The sequence below is a fragment of the Pinus tabuliformis genome, chromosome 4_2 (assembly GCF_031772625.1).
Source record: "Pinus tabuliformis cultivar Carrire ecotype Pingquan chromosome 4_2, CPIR1, whole genome shotgun sequence".
Taxonomy (NCBI): Eukaryota; Viridiplantae; Streptophyta; class Pinopsida; order Pinales; family Pinaceae; genus Pinus; species Pinus tabuliformis.
This window is the reverse complement of record NC_142304.1, coordinates 1,027,894,245-1,027,903,342: the sequence shown is the minus strand read 5'-3', so window position 1 is coordinate 1,027,903,342 and position 9,098 is coordinate 1,027,894,245. Positions and strand designations below refer to the sequence as shown.

The window sequence follows — 9,098 nt, the reverse complement described above, 5'->3', positions numbered from 1 at the left end:
TATGCTTACTACCTTTTTGGTGACATGCATGAGATTGCTGCGTGACAATAAGGCAGTTAAGGGACTATAGGAGTTGATCACTAGGTGCGCAGGGTCAGGGGAACTACGCGTAGTACGGAAACTGGGAAAGCATGCATTGCGCACCAAGAGGGAAATGAGATTGACGGCGCAGATTGGCGAATATGAAATGGATCAGGTAATCCTAGACCTAGGTTTGGACATGAATGTGCTACCAAAGCAGACATGGGAATGCATGGGCAAGCCTGCATTATAGTGGTCCCCTATTCAATTACAAATGGTGAACCAACAGAGGATTTTTCCCATGGGGAGGTTGCAAGGGGTAAGAGTTGATATCAAAGGCGCGAGCACGCAGATGGAATTTGAAGTAATAGAGATTGTTGATGACAACAATCCTTATCCCGAAGTGCTAGGAATAGACTGGGCCATTGATATGAATGGAGTCATCAACCTGAATAAGCGGAAGATGATTTTCGAGAAAAAGTCCCTACGCATAGTGGTTCCGCTAGATCCAGCTGAAGGAGCGCGCTACACCGAACCTGTGCGCGACGATGAAAGCAATGATGAGCTGGATTGTATTTACCAGATAACGACACAAGACCAGGATCGGGTGAACCCGACTGCAGATGGGAGAATCTCATGGGAGCGTGATAGTTCCTGTACTTCAAATTTAGATGAAGAAGTAGAACAATGGTAGAACCGGCTGCACGAAGTGACAACGCTGAATTGCAACATGATGATTAGATCACTGTGTTGTGTGACAACAGAGGCAAGGGAACTGCCAACATATGATGGAGTGACAGCAGTAGATGAATTCTTAGGCAAATTTGAAAGTGCAGTACCGAAACAGTAGTGGTACGATGCGCTGGAATGGGCACTGCATGCAACACCTACACGATGGTGGAGTACACATCAGAAGACCATTGGAAACTGGTGTGAATGTAGAAGACGGACACGCTTACGGTTTGGAAGTCCCTAGTGTTAAACAAGATCCAGGCAGCTAGGACAAAGTAGCTTGCGGGCCCACCTGTGTCGATGGGTATAGACGTGTCCTGAGCAAGCACATCCCAGACTAAGGATGGAAAATCAGAACCAGACACGGCGATGCACACCATAAGTATTCCACGACAGAGCATTCAAAAAGATATGCGGAATCATGAACAAAGTTCACCAGGCGAGACGAACTGACTAGGACCTACGCGTACCAGCAGTTCGATGGGCCTACAGGGCCATAAGCAAAAATTAGAGCATGGAAATGACCCCAACACTTACAAGAAGAGATGAAACCATAAGAGCAGAGAAGAACCCCCATACTACAGCTCCTGCAGTTGGGACAGTATGCAAGGACCCGGGTAAAGGAATTATGCAGTTACAGGAAGTCATTCGGCGAGGGAGCTTGAAACTTCGCGAACTCAACGAAGACTGGATACGGCTGAGAAAGAAGAGCATGACATTGGATGAAAAAATCAGCAAACTGGAAATTGAAGTCATGCAAGTACGCTACGCTGAAAAATTAAGCACGATGGGACAAGGTCTAGCCAGCGATACTACTGCATTAGAAGAAGTTGTGACCCTGCTACCATGGCTGTGACAACACCTTAATAGACAAAGTAAACAGGGGAGCATACTATACAAAGAAGAGCGTGACGCACTGATGAACGCAAGGGTAATTGAGGGGTGCTCGCGGCCCAGGCTAGCAGGAAAATTGAAGCCTGGCACTGGTGGTGCGACCACTTGACTATTCGTAGGAAGCATAGTCTCAGCACTCCAAGCAGTTGAAAGAGAGCGCGGGACTATAAAGGAGCATGTATGGGAGATGCGCGAGGTGAAGGTTGTGCGTAGGATCGGGACGTCACAGGGGTCGCAACCGCACATAAGGGGCTGTGCTGCTGCGTGGGTAGGCTGGAAGGTGACCGTTGGTGTCATTGTTCATGACAAGAGGTCCAATTTAAGGCAAAAAGGAGCGGGCGGCGAACAATTAAGACATGAATCAAGAACGAGATTTGGGACGATCTGCCACCAAGAAGGCATTAATGATGTAGAAGTGGGGGGAAGGGTCGAATTCAAATTCAAAGGACGCTATAAAACCCCCAAGGCCAGCTCCAAGACAACACTTGGTTGTTTGAGAATTGAGCAAGTACAGAGCATTGAGCACCACGTACTCTTACCATCCTCAAGTGTAGACACAATGACAACTGCTAGAACAAGAGTGCGATTCACCGAAGTTATCGCGGAGCCCCGTATGGCCCATGAGGAGCTTGGAGAGGTGGCAGCTGTGCCAGAAGTTCCAAAATCACCACAAACGCCACAAACAAAAAAATATAAGCAAACAATGGGGCCAGTCCATGTATCCCCAAGAAACCCACGGTTTGGCAAATTGTCAATGGCGGAGAAGGGAAAAGCCATCACCATTGAAACAACAGAGGAGGAGGAAGACTTGCAGGCCCTGATTGCCCAAATTGAGGCGCAAGATGATGAGGTGGAGGATGTCTCCCAAAAGCATTCCACGACAAAGTTACCTCCGTACATCCCCCCGTGGAAGGGGAAAGCCAAGGTACTGAAGGACTTGGAGGCCACAAAGAGTGCACTCTAGACCCCGCTCCTCCCCGATGATATAAGGTTTGAAGGTCCGCCATTGGGACGAGTACTAACTATGAAGTTCAATTATTGGGACCTCGTGGATAGCAAGAAGTTCCCATAATTGTCCGTCGAGAAGTTAATAAAGCAGAAAGGGTTGTGCAGTGTGGAGAACGCTGGGTTACTCCATCTGCGATGGATGCCCCACTACCATTGCGTGCCCGTCACCATTTTTGTCATTAGGCAGCTGCTGTGCCTAGTGCATGATGGGTATCTTTGGCTGGAGGAGCTGATTCCCATCACGGTCGATCTAATTCACTGAATTTCTCGACTGCCGATCAAAGGAAATGACCCTGCGGCCATAGCAGGAAAAATCGACAACTTGGGCCTCGCAGAAGCTATGAAGGCCAATTATAAACTAGAAAAGAGAAAGTGGGGGTACGCAATAGCCAGTATTAAGGACCAAGGGGTGCGCATAGCCACCTAGATACTGGCCGGAAAGCTAATGAGGAAATGTCGTGCCGATGAGGTACCAGCATCTGTGATTGCATTGATAGAGCAATGCGCAGAGGGGGTCCAATTCAACTGGGTGCAGTTCCTACGTGATGAATTTTTTATGAACTGCAGGGAGGCCCAGGAGCAAGGTAAGACCTTCCACTATGCATGGTTGCTCTTATCCATCTTGTTGGTTGCAGGGGAGCTGCCGGTGGACAGTCAGTTTCTTGCTACTGTGGGTGACCTGCCTGAAGCTGCGAGGTACACCTCACTGTGGGCTACAAGAGACGCGAACCAGATACACAAGATAAAGGTGTTCTGGGTGTTCGTGGAAGTGAGCATCCAAACATGGATCAACCATAGGCCGCATTTGTCCCCTATAGTTCATAACAACTTACAAAGTGTGGTAGAATTCAAGGTGGATATGCATAACCTATATATCCGGTCACGCAAGGATCCAGCCCGAACATGGGTGAAGCTTTCATTCATTGCAATGGATGATGCGATTTTTGCAGTGATGGCATCATGGCCTCTGGAGTGGCGCGCCTGGACTTGGCGGAAATGGAGAAGATTGCAGTGCAACAACGAAAGAAGGACACCAAGCTGCGCCTCGCGCAGCTGGTTGAGAGGACGTGCCAGGAACAAGAAGCAGCCACACAGCAAAAGGTAGCTGATGTAGCAGTAGCAACATAGACGATAGAAACCACAACTGTACCCACCAGAGAGGCCAGGGAAGGCCAGGAGATGTCCTCGAAGTAGCAGACCGGGGAAGTGGACAAGGAGGAGGACCGCGCAGACCCTAGTACAACATCAACACAACTCAAGCGGCCATGAAACCATGATAAAACAACCCCTAGGAAGAAAAGGAAAGCCACGAAGACATCCGTTGACCCGATCACGCTCACAGAAGGTGATCTATTGGATATCAGCAAAACGATTCGGGAAGTCGTGAAGGATGTGCTCCAGGGATTGTGAATGGAGCAGAGCACTATGTTGGGGGCACTCAACTACAAGGTTTATAGGTACAACACCCCCAAATAGGCACCCTGGCCCAACATGTCGCAACAAGAACCAATGAGGCCGAACAGCCGCTATGCGACCGTATGGGTAACACCTTCATCTTGCTCGAAGGTGCGTTAGCTGTAGTGAACGAGGATGACCGGGCTGTGATGAGCAGCATGACAGGCGTCAGTTTGAACTTGGCTGCCCTACCGCATGAAATACTGTACTAGCTGCAGGATGGGGTCATCGCCGAACTCCGCGCCCGGGAAGGCCGAGCGATCCAGGTCCTGCATGAGAAAAAAATCAACATGGACCAGCTCAACATCTAGAGGGATGAGTTGATGGCATAGGCTAGCGGATTGGAGCAGGCTGTAGAGGATGCATGCAGGAGTGTTCCAGAGTTGGTCATGCCGGCAGAGCTACTAGCAGCAGAACGGGTCCATAGATTGGCGGCCGGAGTCCGCGAGGCTCGGGAGGAAACGACAAAGGTTTAGTTGGAGTTGAACCTGTAAATCACCAAGCTGCGATTAAAGGCGCAACCCTCCACACCCCCAGAAGTCAAATAGCAGTGCGCCTACGCTATCCAGATGGGGTTGGAACGAATTGGCTAGGCAACATAGGGGTGCACCGGGATGTTGGAACAAGCACTAACCATACTTATGCACCTGCAGGAAGACTCGAACCTATGGCACCTCGAGACAGAGGGATGCGAGTTGTAGTAGGAGTACGACAGTGTTTGGGGCATCGTGCAGATGGTTTCCCTTACTCAATGACTTGCTCGACTACAACAGGCAAGGGCACTGAAGGACCGATTAGATACCGTGCACCAAAAAGAATCCCCACTTAAAACACGCATCCAGCCATGGATCAATGAATTGTTCACAGTCATAGCTACCATTGAACGGAAGCTGGCATAGATGCAGGAACTGTATACGGTTGGACAAGAATGTGACCCTGCTCACAAAAGTTCAGAGATACGCATGCAACAAGTACAACAGGCGGCGAAACAGTATGTTGTGGACACCCGAGCTGCGCGAGACCTGTTGCATGGACTTCGCGCAAAGATTGCCGCACTAGCAGAGTGACTCTAGACAAGTCACGATGATTGTGTTGGGGGCCTTTTGGGTAGTAGATCCCCCCATAATGGGTTTTTGGGGCTTGAAGCTTAAAGTGTAATGTAAAGACCCCACGAAATGTGAGCGCGGAGCGCGAGAGTCTAGGGTTGTCCTCCCTAAAATAATATAATTTAATGTATGGTATATTGGCCTACTCATGGTCCACGGACCATGGGATTGTATAAATAGAGTGAGGTTCTAAGTGTAAAGGGACTCTTAAGTTATGATGACGAATTAGCTCTGAGTCTGTAAGTCCGAGTCTTGGGTTGTAGTAGTAGGAAGAGGCTTTGCAGCTGAGTGCACAAAGGCCTGGTAGAGTCTGTAGCTGTGTGCGCAGACCCCTACAGCTGAGTGCGCAGGGCGGAGTTGGGATTGTACTTGGATAGAGAATTAATAAAAGATAAGTTGATTATGGAATATTTTGTGTCTATGCTTCTATTATATTTATGCATCTCTTTACAGTTTTATGATTGCACGCACTTGTTATGAATGTTGAATGATTAATGAGAATATTGGGCCCACATAATTAAGTTAAGATCTATAATAATAGCACAGTAAGGAATAAGGATCTAGACAACACCTCTTTGCGCTCTTTACAGAGCTACGTGGAAGCAGTTGCACAAGTTGGGAAGGATAGATAGCTGCGCGGAGCAGTGCAACCGCGCGGGTTCAGTTCGCAGACTTCCTAGACTTCATCAAGACATCCCTAGGGTCCAGAAACTTGGTTCCAGCACCCTCCCATACTACCTTGGGTGAGACCTCAGTCCGCACACCGCGGACTATTGCCGAAAGCGCTGGTAGTTTCGGGATTTGTTTGGCTAAATCACTTTTGAACCTGGGTCTGGCCCCAATAAGCCAACACTTCTGAAGCAAAGGAGGAGCCATCGCCTGATGTCTGGAGTGGGGATACCAATCCTCACCCTCTCCCTTGGTTTACAGAAGCGGAAACCTTGCTCACCCGTTGTGTCGACAATGCTCCTCTTCTTCATCATCATTTTACTCTTTCTGTTGCTCTCCTAGCTTTGCAAGTGGCTTGTTGATGGCATTGTTGTTGCTGCCCGTTGGACGGATCGATCCTCGACCTCTGTCGGTCCCCGATGAAAATGGGAAACTCCATACCATGGTAGAAGAAGAATAGGGGAAGTTGTTATTATCCATATAACACCTCACATCCAGAGAAATTCTTATGATTTTTTTTTTTTTTTAGTGTATTTTTAGTTGGTTATCCCCTGCCTCTTCCCCTATCTTGCATAACACCTCTACCTCTGCCTCTGCCCCCCCCACCATGCCCACTAGGCCCTTCTGTAATCCCAATTTCCTCCACCTTTTTTATCAATATGTTTAGTGTCTGCGTCACAACATCCTCGTCCACAAGTCTAGGAGTGGCAGACGCAGGTGTCGGGCCTGGCCTAACCTGTTGCCCACCTATGACTTGCCTCACACGATGGGCGTGCTAGTTTTCTTTGGTGAAATTTTTTCCATTTTGTGTTGGCAGAGGGGAGACAGGCATACTGCGTCCATAACCTGATGTTGCTCTAAATCCAGGCACTGGAGGAAGCACTTCTGCAGGTTCTTTTGAGCTAGGCATTACGGGTTGCTCTGACCATTTAAGAAAGATGGCATTTGTGGGAGCTTGGGAAGGGCTTTCTTGCAGGAGTCTTAATTCAATCTCTTCTATAGATGGAGGTTTTCTGCTTCCTCACCTGCAGCTCACCCCATGCTTTGAAAGTATTGTATGTGACACCTTCTAAAGTAGAGGATGAGCCATCACTCACCGTCTAGAGTGGGGATACCAATCCTCAACCTCTCCCCTGGCTTATAGGAGTGGAAACCTTGCTCACCTGTTGTCTCGACAATGCTCCTCCATGGCCTCATTTGATGAGTAATTGGCTCCATGAGGGCTCTTCTTCATCATCATCTTCCTCTTGTGGTTTCTCTCCTAGCTTTGCAGATGGCCTGTCGATGGCATTACTTTTGTTGCCTGTTGTAGGGATCGATCCTCAACCTCTGTTAGTCCCCAAACAAAAATGGGTAACTCCATACCACCATAGAATAAGAGTAGGGGAAGTTGTTATTATCCATATAACACCTCACATCCAAAGAAATGCTTATGGTCTTTTTTATTTTAGGGTATTTTTAGTTGGCTATTTCATGGAGGATTTGAACTGTGAATTTTTTATTAAATATATTTTAATAGTATACCTATTCACTGTAAATTCAAAACCCCATAACCAATATGTAAATATTTTGGTATGTTTTTGTCAAGCATACTCTCTTAGCAAACTATGGATGGTTGCAGATACTCAAACTACCCATCATGGCAGAGATACAAGAAATTACTCTATTGTAATCGGTAAACATGATTGCATCCTATCCATTTTCCAATTTAAAGTCAAGGTGAATTTCTACTTGTTTCCATTATTCTCTTGGAGGTTTGACAAAGATCACATTGACTTCAATCTCTTCATTCCACTGCAGGTTGCTCCATTGGAGGAGTTGCAATAACAACAATATTCTTAACTTATTATGAAAAGAGGGAAAAAACACATGGCCAGGGTCTCACTGGTTACGAGAGAAGGGACATTGAAGCGATTGTACCCCCTAGACCTCTGATAAGCAATTTTCCAACATTCTCTTATGAAGAACTTCGACATGATACAAATTGCTTCCACGAGGAAAACAAAATTGTTGGTGGGGGGTATGAGTTAGTCTATCTAGGAAAACTTTGGGATGGACAAACTGTGATCGTGAAAAGATTGTATCAGGAGAACTCTAGGAGAGTTGAACAGTTTATTAACGAGGTAGCCATATTTTCATCATTGAATCATCCATATGTTGTTCGTCTTTATGGCTACACCCCTGCAGACAGTCCAGAGCTGCTTCTGGTATACGAATTTGTTTCAAATGGGACCTTGGCCAATCATCTTCATGGCAATCGCAAATGTCTCAAAGGATTACCATGGAACATTCGCTTGAACATTTCCATTAAAACAGCCAAACCCTTCATGTTCCTTCACAATATCAATCCACCTATATTCCACAGAGATGTGAAATCCTCTAATATTCTCTTAGATGAGCAATTCAATGTCAAGGTTGCAGATTTTGGTCTTTGCAGAGTAGTGCTTGTAAATGCCTCGCATGTGACTACTTCTCCACAAGGCACACCAGGGTATGTTGACCCAGAGTACCATCACTGCTATCAACTGACAGAGAAATCTGATGTGTACAGCTTCGGGGTCGTTTTGGTGGAGATCATCTCTGCCAAATTAGCAGTGGACATAAATCAGAATCGAGGGGAAATCAACCTTGTCTTCATGGCAATATCGAAGATCCAAGAAGGGGCTTTGCATGAACTATTGGATCCGCAACTAGACATTGAAAAAAATGATGAGGTGAAGGTCATGGTAAGTGCAGTTGCAGAATTGACCTTTAGATGTCTGGCATCAGAGAGTGATGACAGACCACACATGAAATTTGTTGTTGCCCAGCTTGAGAAAATAAGGGTTTCCTTTCCAACTCCAGATGAACGTTGGGGAATCAACAAACAACCATCATCTCCCACCTCATAATGGTGATGCGAGAAATTTGATGGAGTAATATTTTGATGATGCTAGTCTATGGTATAATGGGATAATCTTCTGTTTAGAGAAGATTATTTTAATTTTAAAGCTCCAAACACAAGGTAATCCTAGCAACTCTTACTGTTGTAAAATCTGAACACTCGATGCTCTGTTTTAGTCATTGCATGTTGTTCCAAACAGGATAAATGTTTTTAGAAATAAGTGTCCCACTTTGAAATTTCTCCTCATTGTTTAATGCTTTTAAGTTCTCATCTTACTAGCCAACAAGAAAAACTGTCAACAGTAGTTGGATATACCCACCATTACTTTA

The 9,098-nt window shown here is 46.5% G+C and overlaps 1 pseudogene; it reads left to right on the top strand.

The window, feature by feature from the left end:
* The first annotated feature begins 7,496 nt into the window (after positions 1-7,496).
* On the top strand, positions 7,497-8,776 carry LOC149173125 (LEAF RUST 10 DISEASE-RESISTANCE LOCUS RECEPTOR-LIKE PROTEIN KINASE-like 1.4 pseudogene; annotated as a pseudogene).
* The last annotated feature ends 322 nt before the right edge of the window (positions 8,777-9,098 follow it).